This window comes from Bos taurus, chromosome 5 (assembly GCF_002263795.3).
Source record: "Bos taurus isolate L1 Dominette 01449 registration number 42190680 breed Hereford chromosome 5, ARS-UCD2.0, whole genome shotgun sequence".
In the NCBI taxonomy this organism is placed as follows: domain Eukaryota; kingdom Metazoa; phylum Chordata; class Mammalia; order Artiodactyla; family Bovidae; genus Bos; species Bos taurus.
This window is the reverse complement of record NC_037332.1, coordinates 62,546,651-62,561,778: the sequence shown is the minus strand read 5'-3', so window position 1 is coordinate 62,561,778 and position 15,128 is coordinate 62,546,651. Positions and strand designations below refer to the sequence as shown.

Here is a 15,128-nt window from a genome sequence, read left to right as displayed (position 1 = left end):
TACGCTCTCGCTGGTGTTCCTTCATCAACACTTGCTCTAGGGAGGGGCTAATAGTATTTCCTGTCATTAACTCAACGTACTTTTCTCAGGTTTTTTTGGCTTTTCCTTTTGTAAATGTGTTGATGCTGTTAAAACCCACTTACATTTCCCACTATTGCTCACCGTGGTAATGCACTCCAAGAATGCTGAATTATTTCAGTGCAGTTTAATGAAAGGAGCTGGGATCCAAAAGTAGCTGACTTGAGTTCAAATCTTGACTCCATCAATTATTGTCTGTGTGACCTTGCACAGGCTACCAAACCTCTTTTTTCATTTGTAAAATGATGGTAATTCTATCCATCCCTCCTAGAGTCCTACCATCCATTTAAATCTTTTCACCGAAGAGAGACATGAATTAATATCGCAATGGATATAGTCTACTGCACAATGTACTTGTCTAGTCCTTGAGGGGATTGAAAAATTGGCAGACTGGGTTATTAATAGTTTTCAAGATAGAATCCACATCGAATGTCGCACTGTTCTCTGCCTCCAAAGAGCGGATGTGGGTTTTCTGTCTTATTTGTTGTGATGGGTTTGTTTACTGGAGCTCTTCTTTTAGAACTGTCTAGAACTTTTCCAATTTAAGTGATTCTGAAATGACATTTCCGCAACTAGCCTAAGACTTTGCTCTGCTCTCACTAACCTCACCTCACAGTCCCCCATGAAAGCACACCCAGGCTTCATTACATTTGCCAAGATAGGCTCAAGTAAATCCTACTGTAGATAAACAACCCGTAAAATTAACCATGGGTGAGCAGACAGTCTCTTAATGCACTCTTTAAAGGGCATGCTCTTTAAGAGGAGAAAGCAACTAGGGAATGGATTTGGAGATAATTTGTGTGTTGCAGGTGTGACCTGATAAGGCACTGAAAAGCTCAACTTTATGGCTGTAGAAAGGCAGGATGCTCATCATTGTAGCCTACATAAGGAAAGACATTTATTAGAGCAAGATAAATAACTTATTATTTATTGGGAGTAGGAATAAATAGGTACAAAAATAGTAATATGGTAAGATTTGCTGAGTACTTGTATGCATGATTTCTTTTAGTTGTTAAAGCCATCCTGTGTGATAGGTATTACTGGGCCTCTTTTACAAACAAGGAAATTAACCCCCAAAGAGTCTTACTAATTTATTGGTTTCCATAGCCAGGAGGCAGAGTAGTAGTCCTCAATGCTCAGGAGACATCTAGCAATGTCTGGAGACATTTCTGGTTGTCACAACCGAGAGAAAATGCTTCTGATGGTAGAGATGAGGGACGCTGTCAAGTATTACCAAGCACAGGACAACCCCTCACATCAAAGTTTTATAGGCACAGGATGTCAGCAGTGCTGAGGCTGAGAACCCTGAACCGAAGGGAGTGGCAGGGAACCCAGGTTTTTTTTTTTTATTCCCAATTCAACGCTTATTTTTCTACAAGTTTCTAAAGATAATAGTGCAGTAGAACTGTCATTGATCATAAGTTTCTCCAGGCCGATGTGCCTCTGGTATGGTGGTAGCTTCAGCTGATATTATTTTGATTGTTATTGACCAATCCCAAGTTAACCCCTAGCAAGGACCCTTCTGCCCAGTGTCGCTTGTGCCATAGAAGGAGACTGAATTTGGTTCAGAAGCAAAGGAAAGCTGTAATGTGATTAAGGAACAGAGAGGTGTGAGCTCATGTTGTAGAGTACATGCTCTCCCTTACAGGCTGCTTTATTGGTTTTTCTTTTTTTCTGAACTACAGGGAATTCGGGATCTTAGTTCCCGGAACCTGTTCCCCCTGCAGTGAAAGCACAGAATTTTAATCACTGGTCCACCAGGGAAGTGTCTTTATGGAATTCTTGTCAGTGGGGAGTGGGCTGATTTCTCCTGGGACAGGCGCAGGGGTGTGGTAGACTGCAACACCAGCGCAGCCCCTCGGCACGCGGCCCGCCACCGCCATCTTGGATTGAATGCTGTGTGCAGTGCTTCTGCGCACGGCCCTGGAGCTGAGGCGTTGGCACAGCTGTTTGGTTTTGGGAATACTGGTCTGAAGGCCCGAGGGCAAGGCCTCTACATGCGTCAGCCTGTGAGCGTGTGAAAAAGAGACTAACCACAAAGGAGAAAAAAAGGTTAGACTGTTTTATTACCAGATTCCATTTTTTTCTAAAAACATTTGTGTAGTCCAGGTCTTTATTTTCTTTATACCGGTCAGGTCATGAGTTCACAGGGAACGGGCTCCAACAGTTGAGGCTCCTTTTCACTGACTCTCACGAAGCGCGCTTCTCAGGGTGGAGCAGGCTGGCACTTCAGCTGAACCCAAGCCCCTTTCTCTTTGGCGTCCTTCTTTTTCTGATCATTTTCCTTTGCACGTTTTAGGAAGCTATCTCAGCTCTTAAGAGCACTCAATATGCTCCATAGGCACGTTCATTCTCTTGGCAAGAATCTTGCCCTTGTTTGTTTACAGTGATGCCAAAGCATGCTGGGTAACATTGTAGACTCTCCTAGTTTTGCCATGGTAACATTTGTGGGACGTTCCTTTTTGTACGTACCCAGTCCCTTGATGTCTACAATATCACCTTTCTTGTATATTCACTTGTATGTGGGCAAAGGAACAACTCCGTGTTTTCTAAAAGTCCTGGAGAACACATAGTGGGTGTCCCTCCTGTTTCCCTTTGTGTTGGTAATTTTGACAAATTACTGGAAGATGGCGGTTCCAGCCGATACAGCCAGATTCCATTTTTATTTCCCAGGAATTGTTAATGGGTTTTGGTGGTGACAGTGGGTCATTGTATCCATTCTGCTGGGTTCCTGGGGAGCAGGTGGTTAAGTGTTTTGAGTCACACCGCTGGGTGTCACCTGAAGTGTGGCAGTATCTAGTCTGCAGGTTGCAGAGAAAGAATCTCCTTATATGTAGCAGAGTTGAGGAGAAAAATGAACTGGGGATTTTTAAAAAAGGCTTTCTTATGGTTTACCCGTATAAATAAGAATAATGCCCCATCACATGTATTTACAGCTTTATAATTTTCAGAGCAATTTTATATTCTTTTAACAAATTGAGGAGAAACTAATGCCATGTTCTGTTCTAGTTCTGAGCATACAGAGGAGACCAAATAAAAGTTTCTTGGCCTCTTGAAGCTTATGTATGAGGGGTGGGGGACACAGACCAGAGGAAACAAATAAGTATGTAATACATTGGAGAAAGATAGGCACCGTGAAACAGTATAAAGCAGAGTTTGCATACTTGGGAGTGTGGGCGTCAGGGTGTTGCCATGTCACATAGTTGGGGAGGGGAGGTCCATGACTAAGGTGGGTAGTTTTGCAGAGATGTGAAGAGGGGAAGAGAGTGAATCATGTAGATATCAGGGAGAGGAGAGTTCCAGGCAGAGAGAACAGCAGGTGCTCTGGGACTGGTGTGTGCTTGACAAGTTCAAAGAATGGTAAGGAGGCTGGTATGGCTGGAGCTGAGTGAATGGTGGAGAAACAGGGAAGATGAAGTCTCAGAGATAGTAGCCCAGAGACCTTGTAAGCCACTGAAGAAGGACTTTGGGTTTGACTCTGATTGAGAATACGGAATGAAGCAGGGCAAAGGCTAATAGAGTTTTGCCAAGAGAACACACTGGTCATTGCAAACACCCCCTTCCAACAACACAAGAGATGACTCTACACGTGGGCATCACCAGATGGTCAATACTGAAATCAGATTGATTATATTCTTTGCAGCCAAAGATGGAGAAGCTGTATACCATCAGCAAAAACAAGACTGGGAGCTGACTGTGGCTCAGATCATGAACTCCTTATTGCCAAATTCAGACTTAAATTGAAGAAAGTAGGGAAAACTACTAGACCATTCAGGTATGACCTAAATCAAATCCCTAACTATTATACAGTAGGAGTGAGAAATAGATTCAAGGGATTAGATCTGATAGACAGAGTGCCTGAAGAACTATGGATGGAGGTTTGTGACATTGTACAGGAGGCAGGAATCAAGACCATCCCCAAGAAAAAGAAATGCAAAAAGACAAAGTGGTTGTCTGAGGAGGCCTTATAAATAGCTGAGAAAAGAAGAGAAGTGAAAGGCAAAGGAGAAAAGGAAAGATATACCCATTTGAATGCAGAGTTCCAAATAATAGCAAATAGAGATAAGAAAACCTTCTTCAGTGATCAGTGCAAAGAAATAGAGGAAAACAATAGGATGGGAAAGACTAGAGATCTCTTCAAGAAAATTAGAGAGACCAAGGGAACATTTCATGCAAAGATGGGCTCAATAAAGGACAGAAATGGTATGTACCTAACAGAAGCATTCTTTTTAATAGCTGAGTAATATTCCATTGTATATATGTACCACAGCTTTCCTATCCATTTGTCTGCCAATGGTATGTACCTAACCTTAAGATATTAAGAAGAGGTGGCAAGAATACACGGAAGTATACAAAAATGATCTTCATCAACTGACAAAGAATTAATCTCAAAAATATACAAGCAGCTCCTGCAGCTCAATTCCAGAAAAATAAGCAACCCAGTCAAAAAATAGGCCAAAGAACTAACAAACATTTCTCCAAAGAAGACATACAAATGGCTAACAAACACATGAAAAGATGCTCAACATTACTTATTATCAGAGAAATGCAAATAAAAACCACAGTGAGGTACCATCTCATGCCAGTCAGAATGGCTGCGATCCAAAAGTCTACAAACAATAAATGCTGGAGAGGGTGCAGAGAAAAAGGAACCCTCTTCCATCATTGGTGGGAATGCAAACTAGTACAGCCGCTATGGAGAACAGCGTGGAGATTCCTTAAAAAGCTGGGAATAGAACTGCCATACGACCCAGCAATCCCACTGCTGGGCATACACATGGAGGAAACCAGAATTGAAAGAGACACATGTACCCTAATCACAGCACTGTTTACAGTAGCCAGGGCACGGAAGCAACCTAGATGTCCTAGCAGATGAATGGATAGGAAAGCTCTGGTACATATATACAATGCAATATTCAGTTCAGTTCAGTTCAGTCGCTCAGTCGTGTCCGACTCTTTGCGACCCCATGAATCGCAGCACGCCAGGCCTCCCTGTCCATCACCAACTCCTGGAGTTCACCCAGACTCACGTCCATCGAGTCAGTGATGCCATCCAGCCATCTCATCCTCTGTCGTCCCCTTCTCCTCCTGCCCCCAATCCCTCCGAACATCAGAGTCTTTTCCAATGAGTCAACTCTTCGCATGAGGTGGAATATTACTCACCTATTAAAAAGAATGCATTTGAATCAGTTCTAATGAGGTGGATGAAACTGGAGCCTATTATACAGAGTGAAGTAAGTCAGAAAGAAAAACACCAATACAGTATATTAATGCCTATATATGGAATTTAGAAAGATGGTAACGATGACCCTATATGTGGGACAGCAAAATAGACACAGATGTAAAGAACAGACTGTTGGACTCTCTGGGAGAAGGCGAGGATGGGATGATTTGAGAGAATAGCATTGAAACATGTATATTATCATATGTGAAATAGATCGCCAGTCCAGGTTTGATGCATGAGGCACGGTGCTCAGGGCTGGTGCACTGGGATGACCCTGAGAGATGGGATGGGGAGGGAGGTGGGAGGGAGGGTCAGAATGGGGAACACATGTACACCCATGGCTGATTCATGTGAATGTATGGCAAAAACCACTACAATATTGTAAAGCAATTAGCCTCCAGTTAAAATTAAAAAAATAAAATAAAAAAGTAAACTACCCCAAAGGAAAAAAAAAAAGATTTTCATGACCCAGATAATCATGATGGTATGATCACTCACCTAGAGCCAGACATCCTGGAGTGCAAAGTCAAGTGGACCTTAGGAAGCATCACTATGAACAAAGCTAGTGAAGGTGATGGAATTCTGGTTGAGCTATTTCAAATCCTAAAAGATGATGCTGTGAAAGTGCTGCAGTCAATATGCCAGCAAATTTGGAAAACTCAGTAGTGGGCACAGGACTGGAAAAGGTCAGTCTTCATTCCAATCCCAAAGAAAGGCAATGCCAAAGAATGCTCAAACCACCACACAATTGCACTCATCTCACACACTAGTAAAGCTCAAAATTCTCCAAGCCAGCCTTCAACAGTATGTGAACTGTGAACTTCCAGACATTCAAACTGTATTTAGAAAAAGCAGAGGAACCAGAGATCAAATTGCCAACATCCGTTGGATCATCAAAAAAGAAAGAGAGTTCCAGAAAAAAATCTACTTCTGCTTTATTGACTATGCCAAAGCCTTTGACTGTGTGGATCACAACAAACTCTGGAAAATTCTGAAGGAGATGGGAATACCAGACCACCTGACCTGCCTCTTGAGAAATCTGTATGCAGGTTAGGAAGCAACAGTTAGAACTGGATATGGAACAACAGACGGGTTCCAAACAGGGAAAGGAATATGTCAAGGCTGTGTATTGTCACCTTGCTTATTTAACTTATATGCAGAGTACATCATGCGAAATTCTGGGCTGGATGAAGCACAAGCTGGAATCAAGATTGCTGGAAGAAATAGCAATAACCTCAGATACGGAGATGACACCACCCTTATGGCAGAAAGTGAAAAAGAACCTCTTGATGAGCCTCTTGATGAAAGTGAAAGTGGAGAGTGAAAAAGTTGGCTCAAAGCTCAACATTCAGAAAACGAAGATCATGGCATCTGGTCCCATCATTTCATGGGAAATAGATGGGGAAACAGTGGAAACAGTGGCAGACTTTATTTTTGGGGCTTCAAAATCACTGCAAATGGTGACTGCAGCCATGAAAGTAAAAGATGCTTGCTCCTTGGAAGAAAACCTATGGCCAACTTAGACAGCATATTAAAAAACAGAGACATGACTTAGCCAATAAAGGTCCATCTAGTCAAAGCTATGATTTTTCCAGCAGTCATGTATAGATGTGAGAGTTGGACCATAAAGAAAGCTGAGCACAGAAGAATTGATGCTTTTGAACTGTGGTATTGGAGAGGACTCTTGAGAGTCCCTTGGACTGCAAGGAGATCCAACTAGCCCATCCTAAAGGAGATCAGTCCTGAGTATTCATTGGAAGGACTGATGTTGAAGGTGAAACTCCAATACTTTGGCCACCTTATGTGAAGAGCTGACTCATTTGAAAAGACCCTGATGCTGGGAATGATTGAAGGCAGGAGGAGAAGGGGATGACAGAGGATGAGATGGTTGGATGGCATCACCGACTCAATGAACATGAGTTTGAGTAGACTCTGGGAGTTGGTGATGGACAGGGAGGCCTGGCGTGCTGCAGTCCATGAGGTCGCAAAGAGTCAGGCACAACTGAGCGACTGAACTAACTGATTGAGATGGGGAATCACTGAAGAATTCTGAGCAGAGAAGTGACATGATCAATATAATTTTAAGAGACCAGTCTGGCTACTGTGTTGAGGCTAATCTGAGGGGCCTAAAGTTTGAGGCCAGTTCTGGGGCTGTTGGAATAATCCAGAAAAGAAACAGTAGTGGTTGGTACCAGAGATGTAGCATTGGATGTGATGAAGTCAGTCTGATTCTGGGTATCTGTTGAAGGTTGAGCTACAATCTATTGAAGGATTTGCATCATAAATGGTATGAGAGAAAGAGAAAAGAGGTGGCTCCAAGGATTTTGGACTGAGAAACTTCCACATTTGAAATAGGGTAGGCTTATAGCTCAGTTGGTAAAGAATCTGCCTGCAGTGCAGGAGACCCAGGTTTGATTCCTGAGTTGGGAAGATCGCCAGGAGAAGGAAATGGAAAACCCACTGCAGTAGTCTTGCCTGGAGAATCCCAGACAGAGGAGCCTAGCAGGCTACTGTCCATGGCATTGCAAGAGTTGGCACGATTTAGTGACTATATCACCACCATAAGAGAAACAGGATTGAGGTGAAAAAATCAGGAGTGCTGGTTTTAACATGTTAAGTGTAAGGTGCTTATTAGAAACCTGAGTGGAGGTATAGTTATGTCGTATCAGATAACATATAACATATCCAATGTTATATCTCTCTTTAACCAAAGACCAGTGTTTAATTAACATGCCCATGGCTACAGTGTGATGAAACTGGGATGACATCACACTCTATCTGATTCTAAGACCAATGTCCTTCTACTGATGGAGAGTTCTAGATGTAAATCAGCATAGTTCAGTTCAGTTCAGTTGCTCAGTCGTGTCTGACTCTTTGCGACCCCATGAACTGCAGCACGCCAGGCCTCCCTGTCCATCACCAACTCCCGGAGTTCACTCAAACTCACGTCCATCGAGTCAGTGATGCCATCCATCCATCTCATCCTCTGTCATCCCCTTCTCCTCCTGCCCCCAATCCCTCCCAGCATCAGAGTCTTTTCCAATGAGTCAACTCTTCATTTGAAGTGGCCAAAGTATTGGAGTTTCAAGACCTTTTAGAACTAACACCCCCAAAAGATATCCTTTTCATTATAGGGGACTGGAATGCAAAAGTATGAAGTCAAGAAACACCTAGAGTGACAGGCAAATTTGGCCTTGGAGTACGGAATGAAGCAGGGCAAAGGCTAATAGAGTTTTTCCAAGAGAATGCACTGGTCATAGCAAACACCCTCTTCCAACAACACAAGAGAAGACTCTGCACATGGACATCACCAGATAGTCAACACCGAAATCAGATTGATTATATTCTTTGCAGCCAAAGATGGAGAAGCTCTATACAGCCAGCAAAAACAAGACCAGGAGCTGACTGTGGCTCAGATCATGAACTCCTTATTGCCAAATTCAGACTGAAATTGAAGAAAGTAGGGAAAACCACTAGACCATTCTGGTATGACCTAAATCAAATCCCTTATGATTATACAGTGGAAGTGAGAAGTAGATTTAAGGGCCTAGATCTGATAGAGTGTCTGATGAACTATGGATGGAGATTCGTGACATTGTACAGGAGACAGGGATCAAGACCATCCCCATGGAAAAGAAATGCAAAAGAGCAAAATGGCTGTCTGGGGAGGCCTTACAAATAGCTATGAAAAGAAGAGAAGCGAAGAGCAAAGGAAAAAAGGAAAGATATAAGCATCTGAATGCAGAGTTCCAAAGAATAGCAAGGAGAGATAAAGCCTTCCTCAGTGATCAATGCAAAGAAATAGAGGAAAACAACAGAATGGGAAAGACTAGAGATCTCAAGAAAATTAGAGATACCAAGGGAACATTCATGCAAAGATGGGCTCTATAAAGGACAGAAGTGGTATGGACCTAACAGAAACAGAAGATATTAAGAAGAGGTGGCAAGAATACACAGAAGAACTGTACAGAAAATCAGCATAAGGAAGCCTCTAATAACACCATTTCCTAAAAGCTATCTTTAAATTGTGGTTCTTTACGATCCTCCCTAAAAATCAGGGGATGGTCATATTTGGAGAGAAGCACAGAGCACATTAAAGGAAGTTGATTTCCTGGTGTGGGCCTGGGAATTATTATCAAAGCTATAAAAAGAGCAGGGCAAAGAAGCCCAAATAATTCAAATTCTGCCTACTTCAGATATCACTTATTTTAAAAAGCTTTCGTTTTCTTTATGCATCGATAGAATCAACAAAAAATGAAATCTCACTCTTTATACTTTTTTTATTTTTGGCCAGTCATTTCCCCCCCTAAGTTTTTAGTATAAAAAAATTCAGACATACAGAATTGTTCAGTAAGCATCTATATATTTACCTCCTGTGCTGTGCTTAGTCACTCAGTCATATCCAACTCTTTTTGACCCCATGGACTGTAGTCCACCAGGCTCCTCTGTCCATGGGATTCTCCAGGCAAAGAATACTGAAGTGGGTTGCCATGCCCTCCTCCAAGGGATCTTCCCAACCAGGGATAGCTTCTACATTTAATATATTCTTATATTTACTTTTTCACATATCTGTCCATCCATCCCTCTATGTAAACATCTTTCCATCTTACTTTATTTTTTGATGAATTCCATGGTCAACTGTAGACTTTAGTATGCTTTACCCTTAAAGACTTCAGCATGCCTATCATGAACCAAGTTCCATATTAACCCCTGTATTTTTTACACTTGTGTGCTATTTGGTTTTCAGTGGCTCACAAACAGCATGTAGTAGAATTTTGTACTTTTAGGTCTGTCTAAGAGTTCATCTTCGAAGGAGGAGCCTATGACCCCATCACATTGACTGTGCTTGTGGAATGTCAGTTCTTGCTTCTGTCTTCTTCTTTTCTATTTTTCTTTGTGTATGCCTCCTTGACATTACCCTGTTATGCTGTACTGTCTTTAGTCATTTATTCAAAATTTCTTTGGTCTTTTCTATCTAGTAAATATGTTCTTTTTTTGCAACTAGTGGTTACCTTTGAATTAAAACAGATATTGAGTCTAAGTTTCTTTATTCATATAAAAAATGAAACAGCATCTGTTGCCTCCTCTGTCATAAGAGGAGATCCTTGAAGCTCCTTTGTCTTCCTCAGCCGCTAAACCATATCAAAGTTTCTGCCCAAGAAATCACAGACTCAGAGCATGTTAGGTTCTCATTTTGCAAGAGAGGAAAATTGAGACCCGGAGGGGAAAAAGACTTTCTCCTTCTGAAAACCCCCAAGTTCTGAATGGAAGAATCAGAGACCTGGGTTGAACTTAGGACATTTACTCCACCTCTACCTTTAGCTCCGACAACACTCAAACATTTAACAGCTCCCAGACAGATGAGAAAAGACACTAGTTTTAGAAGATTAAAGAAAATGGATTTCTCAATTCATTGTAGAAGTTTAAAAGCCTTCCAGGAAATCCTTCCATGTCTATAATAAAAAATTTTAACCTACATTCTATTAATCTTTATGTCCAAAATGGAAAAACTTTTTGCTTAATAATATCTCTTCAAGTATTTGAAGGCTATTCTTAAGTCTCCCCATAGCCTCTTTTTCTCGAAAATAAATAATCCAAATTCTTTTAAAATTTTCTCATAGATCCTTCTTCCCATTCTTTTATTAATCTTTATAACTTTCCCTGAGCTTCCTTTAAATTTTCTATCTTGCTTCTAGGTTGTGAAGCAAGGAAAGGACAAGGTGTACTGATACTGTTTACTAAGTTCATACCAAACTGTGACTTCCTTGAGGGTAAGGGTTATTTCTTATTGAACTTTGTACCCCTAGATTGGGGGGTTGGCAACCCTCTTTTTCCCTAAAAAGAGACAGATAGCAATACTTTAGCCATTGCAGGCCTATCTTCTTTGAATAGCTGTTGTCTCTGAAAGGCTAATACTGGTTCTTTTGTTTGTTTGTTTTGCATTATAGAAATGTGAAAATCATTCTTAGCTCAAGGGCCATGCAAAAACAAATAGTAGGTCAGATTTGACTTGGGGACTCTGGTTTGTTGAATCTTGCTCTAGATGCTAGCACAATGCATGACACATAGTAGGCATTCAGTAAAGTTTGTTGAATAAAAGAATACATGAGTCAATGAAGATTATTTTATAATTGCTGTCTTTTATATTCTTGTTTAACATTTATCTTACATTTCTGGCTCAGTGAACTTGTCCACTAAGACCTGGAGATCTTCCTCTGCCCTTCACGCTCACAACCAGTACTTCCACATGCTGTTTGTACTTGGGTAGTTTTGCTGTTTTTACCTTAATCTGAGATGCAGTAGGAGCCCTCTATTAACCTTCATTTGCTGGTGGCTTTGGGTCTCACCTTTAATTTAGTAAGGCCGTTTTGAACTTTTGTTTTTCCAGTGTGTTCAGCAGCTGCCCTAGTTGCAAATTACCTGTGAACTTAACAAGCAACTACAGGCAATTGACAAAACCGGAATCCCAGTCTCAGTTCAACCACTTCAGCTGAGGCCTCCAGCTCTATTTCCATTCTTATGGTTCCTACCTGCTCTAAAGGGGTTGAGGAGCTTGTTTCTACTTATTGTCCTGGAATAGATTGGAAGGAATCAGACAGGCTCATAAGAAGGCTGGCACTAATGGCAAAAGGGAAAAGATGCTTCCTTTCTTTCTCCTTAGTTTTTGGATCCATAGAGAACACAAGTCACAGCCTGAGGGAACATGAAGTTCTGTATTAGTTAGAAGAATTTCCATTCTGAACCGAATTTGGATGAAGCAGTTATGAGCAGCACAAATCCAGCGTCCAGGGATGGAGCCATAGGATGCCTGGAGGCTGATCCCTGAGACCGAGTACCTTACTTCTGCCATCCCCTTTGTCCCACTCCTAGATTCAGATGAATTGAGCCCTAGCTCCACAGATGTCTTTCTGATGAAATCTCCCAACTTACCTGCCATGACCTTGTTGGGTACTTGCAACCAGGGTTCACCTCTAAACTGCTAGTGGGTTAATGAGGAGCCACGCTTCTTCAGTGCTCTGTGTCCTCCCTTGGGGCACAGATGAGTTTTTAGATTAAGCCAGATGTGAAGTCAAGGCTGATGGAAAGCATAGACAGGCAGTGCTCCTTTTCCTCCAAGCTCCTGGCCACTAAGTGGTTACAGCTTCCAATCAGAGGGAGCTGGGAAAAGCTCTTCTCCAGCTCCCTGGGGGTGATGTGTGTTGCCCATGGACCATTCTCTCCAGTTTTCTTTTTCTCTATCCTCCCTTCCTCTCTGTGTTGCTAAAATTGTTGTGATTGCTACCATTTAAAATGTCCAGAAAAGCTGCATTTATTTACAACGACTTCCTTAACCAGCCGGGAGAAGTTGCAAAATAGCTAACCCAGTGGTGGATCAATCTAACATTTCTTTCAAATGTCAATGTAAAGAAAATGATGACAATTTTAAGACTCTATTTGGTGAAAATGATCTATGCGAGATGGCGGATGGCGGAAGGTCACAAATCAGGCAGCTGCCTCTGGCTCAGTGATTCAGAAGAAGTGTGGAAGGCATTGGAAAGTGTGTTTCTGAGTTTTATGAGAGCCCAAGATTGGGAATTTATCAACATGCTTGGGATTTGCTGTAATGAGCCTCTTTACTCCTCTCATAAAACAAACCAGTGTCTGATTAGAGCTGGCTGGCCTTCCTTAGATACAGAAATTAATTCATGTTGATTTTAGGGGGAAAAGTATCACACTTGTCTGGCTTACCCGATAACAGCCTCATTTGCATGTGGGGATCATGCTTATTCCCCACCTGGTTAAAAGAATAATGTCAATGACGTTGAATTTGCATATTCTCCATCATTAGTATTTGGAGAGCTTCTTTCAAGGTGTTTTACATTCTGGGTATACATTCTCTTCTGCTATTTTTGTTAGATCTGTCATGCTGGGGCAGCAAAACCACCAAAATCTCAGTGGCTTAAAACAATGAGGGTTCATTTCATTCTTGTGCTATGTTGCTACATGTCAGTCTTGTCCAGCATGAGCTGTGCTCCATGATGTTTTCTTTCAGGGACCCCCCACTGTTGAGAGCACAGGTTCGCAAACTTTTTCTGTAAAGGGCCAGATGGTAAATATTTTCAGTTTTGCAGGCCATATGGTCTCTGTGGCAGCTACTCAACTCTGTTGTGTAGCAAGCAAAAAGCCATAGACTATATGTAAAAGAATGGGCATGATTGTGTCCCAATAAAGCTTTATTTATAAAAATTGGCAGTGGGCTGGATTTGGGCTGTAGGCTATAGTTTGTCCACCCTATGGTGGAAAAGAGAAGGAAAGGTGGGGAACCTTGCACAAATTCTTTAAGGCATAACTTTCACTCACACTTGATTGGCTACAGCAAACCACCTGGCCACATCTAAATTCATGGAGGAACAGAAAGTGTAATCCTTATCCTTGTCTAGAAAGAGAATGGGAAATATTGATGAATAGCACCAGTGATCACGAACCCCTTCTCTATTCTTTTTTAGAGAAGCCAGTGTTTCCTCAAGCTCTCAACAGCTTCAAAAAGTGTCCTTTAAATGCAGTCCAACTCAGTTGCTTTGGTGAAGTTAAACAAATTTAGTAGATGATTAAGATCTGATTTTCAGGAGTCATCCTAAGCATTAAGTATGTGACTTTTTTTTTCAAGCCCATCAAGGTTCTGTTTGAGTTCCTGCACCAATCTGAAGTGAGATTAAGTTCATCCATCCAACTCATTGTCAGGTGTTTAGACTTCTGGATCCAGACAGTGATCATATCCTCAGGTCCTTGGCTTTTCTTTCTTTTCTTTTTCTTTATAGCCATGCAAGTCCAGGGCTCTCACCTTTCACTGGGACAGAACTGGGCCTGGGTACCATCTCTGCATCCCCAAAAGAGACCAGAAATCCCATATATGGGGGTCTCCAGAGCCTTTCCTGTATTTTAGCATTCATGTCCTTGTCTCTAAGCTTTGCAGATCAGAAAAGCAGGGGTCACTTCATCCAGGAGAGGGCACTGTTTGCAAAGTCTAGAAGACGCAATTCCTTCTGGTGGAGGCACAAATTAAGGATTAATGAAATCCATATTCAGATGCTGAAACTATAGCACCTATCATAAAACATAAACCAAAACACCACACTAGGAATGTACTCTATAAAAAGGTAAGAAATGCAATTTATTAACAACTTGTACATTCCAGAAGGTACAAACTGCCTTGTTAAATCAACCAAACATTTTTAGTGGCTGTTTCTCTTCTTTTCTTATAATACAGACTCAGTCTCTTTGAACCAAAGCCTGTTCTGGTGTTAGCTGCTAGGAGGAGGTCCTTGGGATCTTGGAGGTCAAGGCTGAGAGAGAAGGGATGTGTAGGTCCTGTTGCAGAAAGAATAATTTGCCTTTTTCAGGCATCTTCTCCCCTGAGGAAAGTGAATAACATTTCCAAGAAACTTAATGCAAAATGTGGGAAGCAAATATAACTAAATACAATAGTTCCATAATGCTGAAATGCAAAATCCTGATATTTCATAATAGGGGGACATTTTGAAGAGACAACTTGGTGATTATAAACTTTTTTGTTCCACATGCTCAGTTCATTTACACCTAAGCCTCTATTTCTGTGTTGTGTTCTTAATGGAACCATCTAGGTCTTTTTTTTTTTTCCCTGCAAATTTCTACTTAGCTGCTAAAGTTCCTTTTTGATTATGACTGTGACCATCAGGTTACTAAGTCCTCTCTGCCTTCATCTTCTTGTAGGTAAAATAGGTGTGATAATAGTGTCTACTTCAGGAGATGTCACTATATTCTTATTATCTTGTGTTCTTTTCTTGTTTCTTCTCACAAGTTTGAAAAT

The 15,128-nt window shown here is 41.5% G+C and overlaps 1 long non-coding RNA gene across 1 annotated transcript in view; it reads left to right on the top strand.

Moving 5' to 3' along the window:
* The first annotated feature begins 1,723 nt into the window (after positions 1-1,723).
* Positions 1,724-15,128, top strand: part of LOC132345398 (uncharacterized) — a 185,644-nt gene continuing 172,239 nt past the window's right edge. The window contains exon 1 of the long non-coding RNA XR_009494744.1: positions 1,724-2,130. This is a non-coding gene — a long non-coding RNA (uncharacterized lncRNA). The remainder of the gene's footprint in view (positions 2,131-15,128) is intronic.